This window comes from Carcharhinus amblyrhynchos, chromosome 26, assembly GCF_965287045.1.
Source record: "Carcharhinus amblyrhynchos chromosome 26, sCarAmb.v2.hapA, whole genome shotgun sequence".
NCBI lineage: Eukaryota > Metazoa > Chordata > Chondrichthyes > Carcharhiniformes > Carcharhinidae > Carcharhinus > Carcharhinus amblyrhynchos.
The window spans coordinates 22,258,905-22,266,182 of NC_137349.1; positions in this window are offsets into that span (position 1 = coordinate 22,258,905).

Sequence of the window (7,278 nt, forward strand, 5' to 3'; positions counted from 1 at the left end):
ATAACACCATGCATTTAGCCTAGCTAGTCCCTCTGACACTAAGGGGCAATTTAGCATGGCCAATCCACTTAACCCACACATCTTTGGACTGTGGAAGGAAACCAGAGCATCCACAGGAAACCCACGCAGACACAGGGAGAATGTGCAAACTCCACACAGACAGTGACTCAAGCCAGGAATCGAACCCAGGTCCCTGATGCTGTGAGCAACAGTGCTAATCACTGTACCACCAAGCTGCCCATAAACAACCATGAAATGTTATGGATTTTACTGGCTGAAAAATGCACCCTCAGAACTGTCCCAGGTCTGGGAAAAGATTTGGTGGAGGTCTTAAAAAGCAAATAGGCAGAAATTGTTCCCTCTCTGTGAAATGATCAAGAAAGGCAAGAGTACAGATTTTTAAAGGTAATTGGCAAAAAAAAATCAAAAGCGAAATGAGGAAAAATAATATTTTTTCACAGTTCAAGTCTGAAATACACCGTCTTGAGAGTATGGTGGAGGTAGGTTCAATCGAGGTATTCAAGAGGGAATTCAAACATTATTTGAAAATGAACGACAGAAAATGAAGCCTCCCAGACTGCTTGGATCCACTACAGTTCGCCACAGGTCCACAGCAGACACCTGGCCCAGCACTCAATCCTGGAACACCTAGATAACAAGGACACCTATGTCAGACTCAACTATTGACTACAGCTCAGCCTTCAACACTATTATTCCCACAAAATTCATCTCCAAACTCTGTGGCCTGAGCGACTGGATCCTGAATTTTCTAACTCACAGACCACAATCAGTAAGGATAGGCAACAACTCCTCCTCCACAATCATCCTCAACACCAGTGCCCCACAAGGCTGTGTTCTCAGCCCGCTACTATACTCCTTGTATACCTATGACTGTGCATCCAAATTCCCCTCCAATTCGATTTTCAAGTTTGCTGACGACACCACTACAGTGGGTTGGATCCCACGAGTCAGAAATGAGATAGAGAATCTGGTGAACTGGTGTGCTAACAATAATCTCTCCCTCAACGTCAACAAAACAAAGGAGATTGTCATTGACTTCAAGAAGCATAAAAGAGAACATGCCCCTTTACGTCAATGTCTACATCAATGGGGACGAAGTAGAAAAGGTTGAGAGCTTCATGTTTTTAGGTGTCCAGATCACCAACAACCTGTCCTGGTGCCCCCATGCCGACACTATAGTTAAGAACGCCCACCAACATCTCTACTTTCTCAGAAGACTAAGGAAATTTGGCATTTCAGCTATGAATCTCACCAACTTTTACAGGTGTACCATAGAAAGCATCCTTTCTTGTTCTTTCACAGCTTGGTATAGTTCCTGCTCTGTCCAAGACACAAGAAACTACAAAAGTTCATGAATGTAGCCCAATCCATCACACAAACCAGCCTCCTATTGACTCTGTCTACACTTCCCGCTGCCTCGGCAAAACGGTCAGGATAATTAAGGACCCCATGCACTCCAGACATTCTCTCTTCCACCTTCTTCCTTTGGGGAAAAGATACAGAAGTCTGAGGTCACATACCAACCGACTCAAGAACAGCTTTGTCTCTGCTACTGTCAGACTTTTGAATGGACTTACCTTGCATTAAGTTGGTCTTTCTCTAGACCCTACCTATTTCTGCACTCTCTCATTTCCTTCTCTATGAATGGTATGTTTTGTCTGTGTAGCGCGCAAGAAACAATACTTTTCGCTGTAAATACATATGACAATAATAAATCAAACTAAATCTTGCAGGGTTGCAGGGCATAGTACTAGGTGAAATGCTCATTCGAAGAGCTGGTTCAGAAATGATGGGCCAACTGGCCTCATTTTGTATTGTAACAGTTGTGTGCTTTCATTCTCGGACTGTACTTGCCTTGATTCTCTGACATGCGACAATGTGTTGGACTCAGTGTCACTGAACCAAGGAAAGAGAAAAACAGCCATGCTTTATCCTCCCTGAGGTCACAACTGACCCTATTCCCACTCCCCCCACCCCCCACCCCCTAGCTACAGTCTCAGGCTGAACCAAGGTGTTCAGTAAACTATCCCTACTTGTCCTCAATCTGACTGCAGCAGTTGACACAATTGGCCACACCAGACTTCTCCAACCCCCTTCATCACTGCCCACCTGGGTGGGTGGGATATAAACCACTTGAAGAAAGTGCTGATGAAGATCCTCAACCTGAAACGTTAATTCTGTTTTGCTATCAGATGCTTTCAGACCTATTGAATATTTCTTGCATTTTGTGTTTTTATTATTGTGACATTACACTGCTTTGTACTCCTGCCTCCTCAAGCCATTTATATTCTTTATATAAAAGCAAATTATTGTGGATGCTGGAATCTGAAACAGAAACAGAAAGTGCTGGAAAACCCCAGCAGGTCTGACAGCATCTGTGAGGAGAGAATAGAGCCAATGTTTCTAGTCAGAGCAGAAGAGTCATCCTGATTCAAAACTCTATTCTCCCTCCACAGATGCCGTCAGACCTGCTGAGATTTTCCAGCATTTTCAGATTTTTCTGCTCCCCCAGTCTCTAACTGCCCACCATTTTTCCTACAACCAAAGTGGATGGCTTCACATATTGACCTCCATGTTTTTATGCCCATTGCTATATTCAGGGGCTCATTAAATCAAAGAGGTGGCCTGCCTGCTGGATTCCTGCCCATCCTCGACCTGTCTCCCATTTTGCAGTGGGTGAGAATGATGTTAGTCAGCCTGTCCGCTCTTCCACCTTCTGAGGCCCTTAAAGTGGCCAGTTTACTAATGGAATTTTATGGAACAATCCAGTATTGAAGAGGTCTTCCCCATGTCCTGTTTGCTGCAGGGACCCAGCTTGTCCCATCATTTTGATCCACAATCTTCACTCATGCTCATGGGTTAGGCAACTCCCCCATTACGCCACCACTCACAGGTTTGCCTTCACTATCCCCATCCCCACTCACCCCTCCACCCCCACCCCACTCTCACAGGTGCTCAAATCTCAGACATTCAGCAACACCGTCCTCATAGTCATACAATTCACCATGCCAACATCCTCTTAATTTTTTTACCCCTGGACAGGAAAGGGTGTATCTCCATAATGAGGAATCCTTTGCTCCTCAGAGGCAGCCTCTCACCACCACCACCAAGAAGGTACCACTCCCTTTAAGCCTCAGCACTTAAGCCTCAGCCCCTAGTGTGGAATACATTCCTCCGGCCCTGTAAAATCCAGCCCCACCTTTCATAGTTTTACCCACTCAATGTTGTTTTGCAACTTTCTGCTCCCATCTCCTGCGCCACTTGGTGTTGTCAGCAATCTTTAGTAACTGGCCCTCCTACTTTTATTCAGAGCATATATAGTGTGAGAAGTTGAGGCTGCAGTCCATATCCCTGAGAGACACCAGTAATCGCATCATTCCAATTTGACAATATGTCCATAATCTATACTGTCTGACTCTGACCTCCCAACCAAATCCCAAACAATCTGTGTTTCTGTGGATATAGCTCTTGGAGCTAAAGAGATCAAGGGATATGGTTGGGGGGTTGGGGGGAGGCGGCATCAGAATATTGAATTTGATGATCAGCCATGATGACAATGAATGTTAGAGCAAGTTGGAAGGGCTGAATGGCCTACTCCTGCTTCTAGTTGCTGTTTCTGTAGATAATTCCTTTCTTTGGCCCTGCATCTGTATTTTTTTACCATATGCCCCTTTTTTTTGTGTGTAAAACACACTATATAAGTGCAAGTTGTTGTTATTGGGTAAACAATGAGTCTGCTTTGTGGTGATTGGGGAAAGCTTAGAAAAAACTGGGCTGTTTTGAAAGGAGGCCTATGAGAGGTGAAATAGCATTGCAGGACACCGGATCTGGTAGCCTAGTTCTGATGGTACTGGAGTAGCAATCCAGCAGTTCAGAGCTTGAAATCCCACGCTACCACATTGTGAAACTTAATACAATAAAACATAGCCTTGCCAGTGTCACCTACATCTCAAATAACAAATTAAAAAGCACTACCAATGCTGCTATGGTGGAAAATGACCCTCCCTAAGATGCGCTCTGCGCATGCTGTTGTATCTGTCAGCAGGGAGTGGCTGGAATGTGCCTAGATACACTTTTGGGATTCTGTGGTGCCTGGAGGATCAAGTCACATTCAGACACATTTTTTTAAAGCCTTACCTTATAAATGGCAGCCTTCATAGTGAGCTCTTTAAGGACCACTGATTAGACTGAATACTGTAAAAATGGTTATCCCTAATTAGCTTTCAGGGGAGCCCAATTTTAGGAAGGAGTCCTGAATTAAATATTAGGTCCCCTTTTTGCAGATGAAATGGAGACTTACTGTTTTTTCATGTGCAGGTGCCCATACCTCTTCAGCATTAACCATAGAATCTCTATAGTGCGGAGGTAGGCCATTCGACCCATCGAGTCTGTGCCACCTCTCCAAAAGAACATCTTACACAGGCCCACCACCTACCGTATCCCTGTGCATTTATCACGGCCAATTCACTTAACCTACGCATCGTTTGATGACTAAGGGATAATTTAGCATGGCCAATTCACCTAACCTGCAGACCATTAGTCTGTGGAAAGAAACAGGAGCAACTAGAGGAAACTCTCGCAGATATGGGAGAATGTGCAAACTACACACATTCGCCCAAGTCATCCAAGACTGGGATCTAACCTGGATCCCTGGCACTGTGCACTGGCAGTGCTAACCACTGAGCCACCATGTTGCCCCAGTATGACAAACAGTGCACTTTAGCACAGAATATACCTCAATAAAATTTGAAGATGTTGGGGAGAGGAGATGGGAGAAAATGGTGAAAACTAGAAAAGTTCGGACATTTTCCACCATGAACAGAGGAATCTGAAAGTTTATCTTACAGAACTATTCAACATTAGAAATGATATGGAGAGGATAAATCCAGAAAATTAAATAGTGTGAGTAGGACAAGAAGCCACAATTCAAGCTTAGCAGAAATCAGGACGGATATCAGTAAGTTCTTCATACATGGAATACTTGTGAGCGCAGTGTAGGGGAAAAAAATCCTGAATTCATTTAAATAACAATTAGATGCTGTAATTGATGACTTCAGGCTACTGAGACAAAGTAAATACTGTGTGATCTTGGGTAAACAAAAACTGATAAGTTATTAAATCAGAATGGAATAGCAAATGAGTACAAAAAGAAGAGTGCAACAAGCAAAGTAACTGAAGGGAAAACCTAGTTTTTAAAAATTCATTCATGGGATGTGGGTGTCTCTGACTGGGCCAGCATTTATTGCCCATCTCAAATTGCCCTCATAATGAGTGACTTGTTAGGCCATTTCAGAGGGTGTTTAAGAGGCAACACATTGCTGTGGGTCTGGAGTCACATGTAGGCCAGACCAGGTAAGCTCAGCAGATTTCCTTCCTGAAAGGACATTAATGAACCAGATGGGTTTTTACAAAAATGGTTTCATGATCATCATTAGATTTTTACTTCCAGATTTATTTTTATTGAACTCAAATTTCACAAATTGCTCTGGTGGGATTTGAATCCAGATCTCCAGAGCATTACCCTGGGTTTCTGGAATACTAGTTTAGTGACAATATCCACTACACCATCACCTCTCCCTAGGAGGCATAAATGGAGACTTAAGAAGGGAGGGAGAAGAACACCAGAACTGAGGGAATAGGATAATACAGTTTTTCTGTAAACAAGGTGTACCACTTCAAAGATCCTTCCTACTTATTTATTCAAAGAATAATGTAAACCATTAAATGTATCTTACTGTAAATTTCTACAACATCATCTTTAATGTTTTTTCTTGTTGCAGCTGTGCGCACCATGGCATCATATCTAAAGGATATCACTGGAGACTAAATGTTTAAATAAAAATCCTTGGAATGTTCTTCAGACTATGCCTAATCTAAATACACAGTCAAACCATAACATTCACATTAATGAAGTACATGCAACTCATCGTAACAGGGCCAGATTATATGTTCCAGAGCCTTATCGAAGGGAACAAAATGTCCCTGTAGTTAAGGAATTGGATAAATACCTTTTACAAAATAAATGTCTGTACTATGCGAAGAAGAGGTGCAAGACCACTTTAATACAAGGAAACGGACTTAAACGTTGGTTATATTTCAAACAATACTGAAGTGGGACAGAATAGATGCATTGGCTAGATTGATGTTTGAACTGGGCATAATATTGTGCAGACTTTTGTTTCATAAGAACATAAGAAATAGGAGCAGGAGTAGGCCATCTAGCCATTCGAGCCTGCCCCGCCATTCAATAAGATCATGGCTGATCTGTCGTGGCTCAGTTCCACATTCCCGCCCTCTCCCCATAACCCTTAATCCCCTCGCTTATCAAAAACCCATCAACCCGCACCTTAAAAATATTTAGCGAGGTAGCCTTCACCACTTCAACGGGCAGAGAATTCCAGAGATTCACCACCCTTTGAGTGAAGAAGTTCTTCCTCAACTCTGTTCTAAACCGCACCCCCTTTATCTTGAGGCTGTGCCCCCTAGTCCTACTGTCCTTTCTGAGCGGGAAGAGTCTCTCCACCTCTATCCTATCCATCCCATTCATCATCTTATATGTCTCAATGAGATCTCCCCTCATTCTTCTAAACTCTAACGAGTACAAGCCTAGTTTATTCAGCCTCTCCTCATAGCTCAATCCCCTCAACTCCGGAATCAGCCTAGTAAACCTCCTCTGCACTCCCTCCAAGGCCAAAATATCCTTGCATAACGAGTGATGGAGCACACAACGATTCATTTAGTTTCAGCAGTCGTCAGTTTTACCCTTCTTTCAGCGAGTGGGATGAGAGCACAGCCAGAGAATAAGGCAATTGATCAAATATTATACTTCAGCTGGATTTAGCTCTGGTAAAACTGTCGTTGCTGTTCATCATCCGTCAGCCTCATTGCCGCCAATAATCATGGATTTCCTTATCACTGCCTTCACTGCTGTTACCCCCTCACTCCTTCTTCATTGCCCTCATTTCTCTCACTCTCCACTGTCCTCACTGCTGTCCTCTCTCACTATCCTCACCACTCCCATCTCTTCACCACTGTCCTCTTCTTCACTCCTTCTTCACTGCCCTCATCTCTCCTGCTCTCCACTGTCCTCACTGCTCCCATCTCTCTCCTCGTCACTGCTCTCATCACTCTCGCTCTCCACTGTCCTCACTGCTTCCATCTCTTTTCCTCTCCACTGCCCTCAATTCTGTTCTCTCTCTCTCTCTCTCCACCGAGCTCACGGCTGTCCTCTCTCTTTCTCTCTCTCCACTGCCCTCA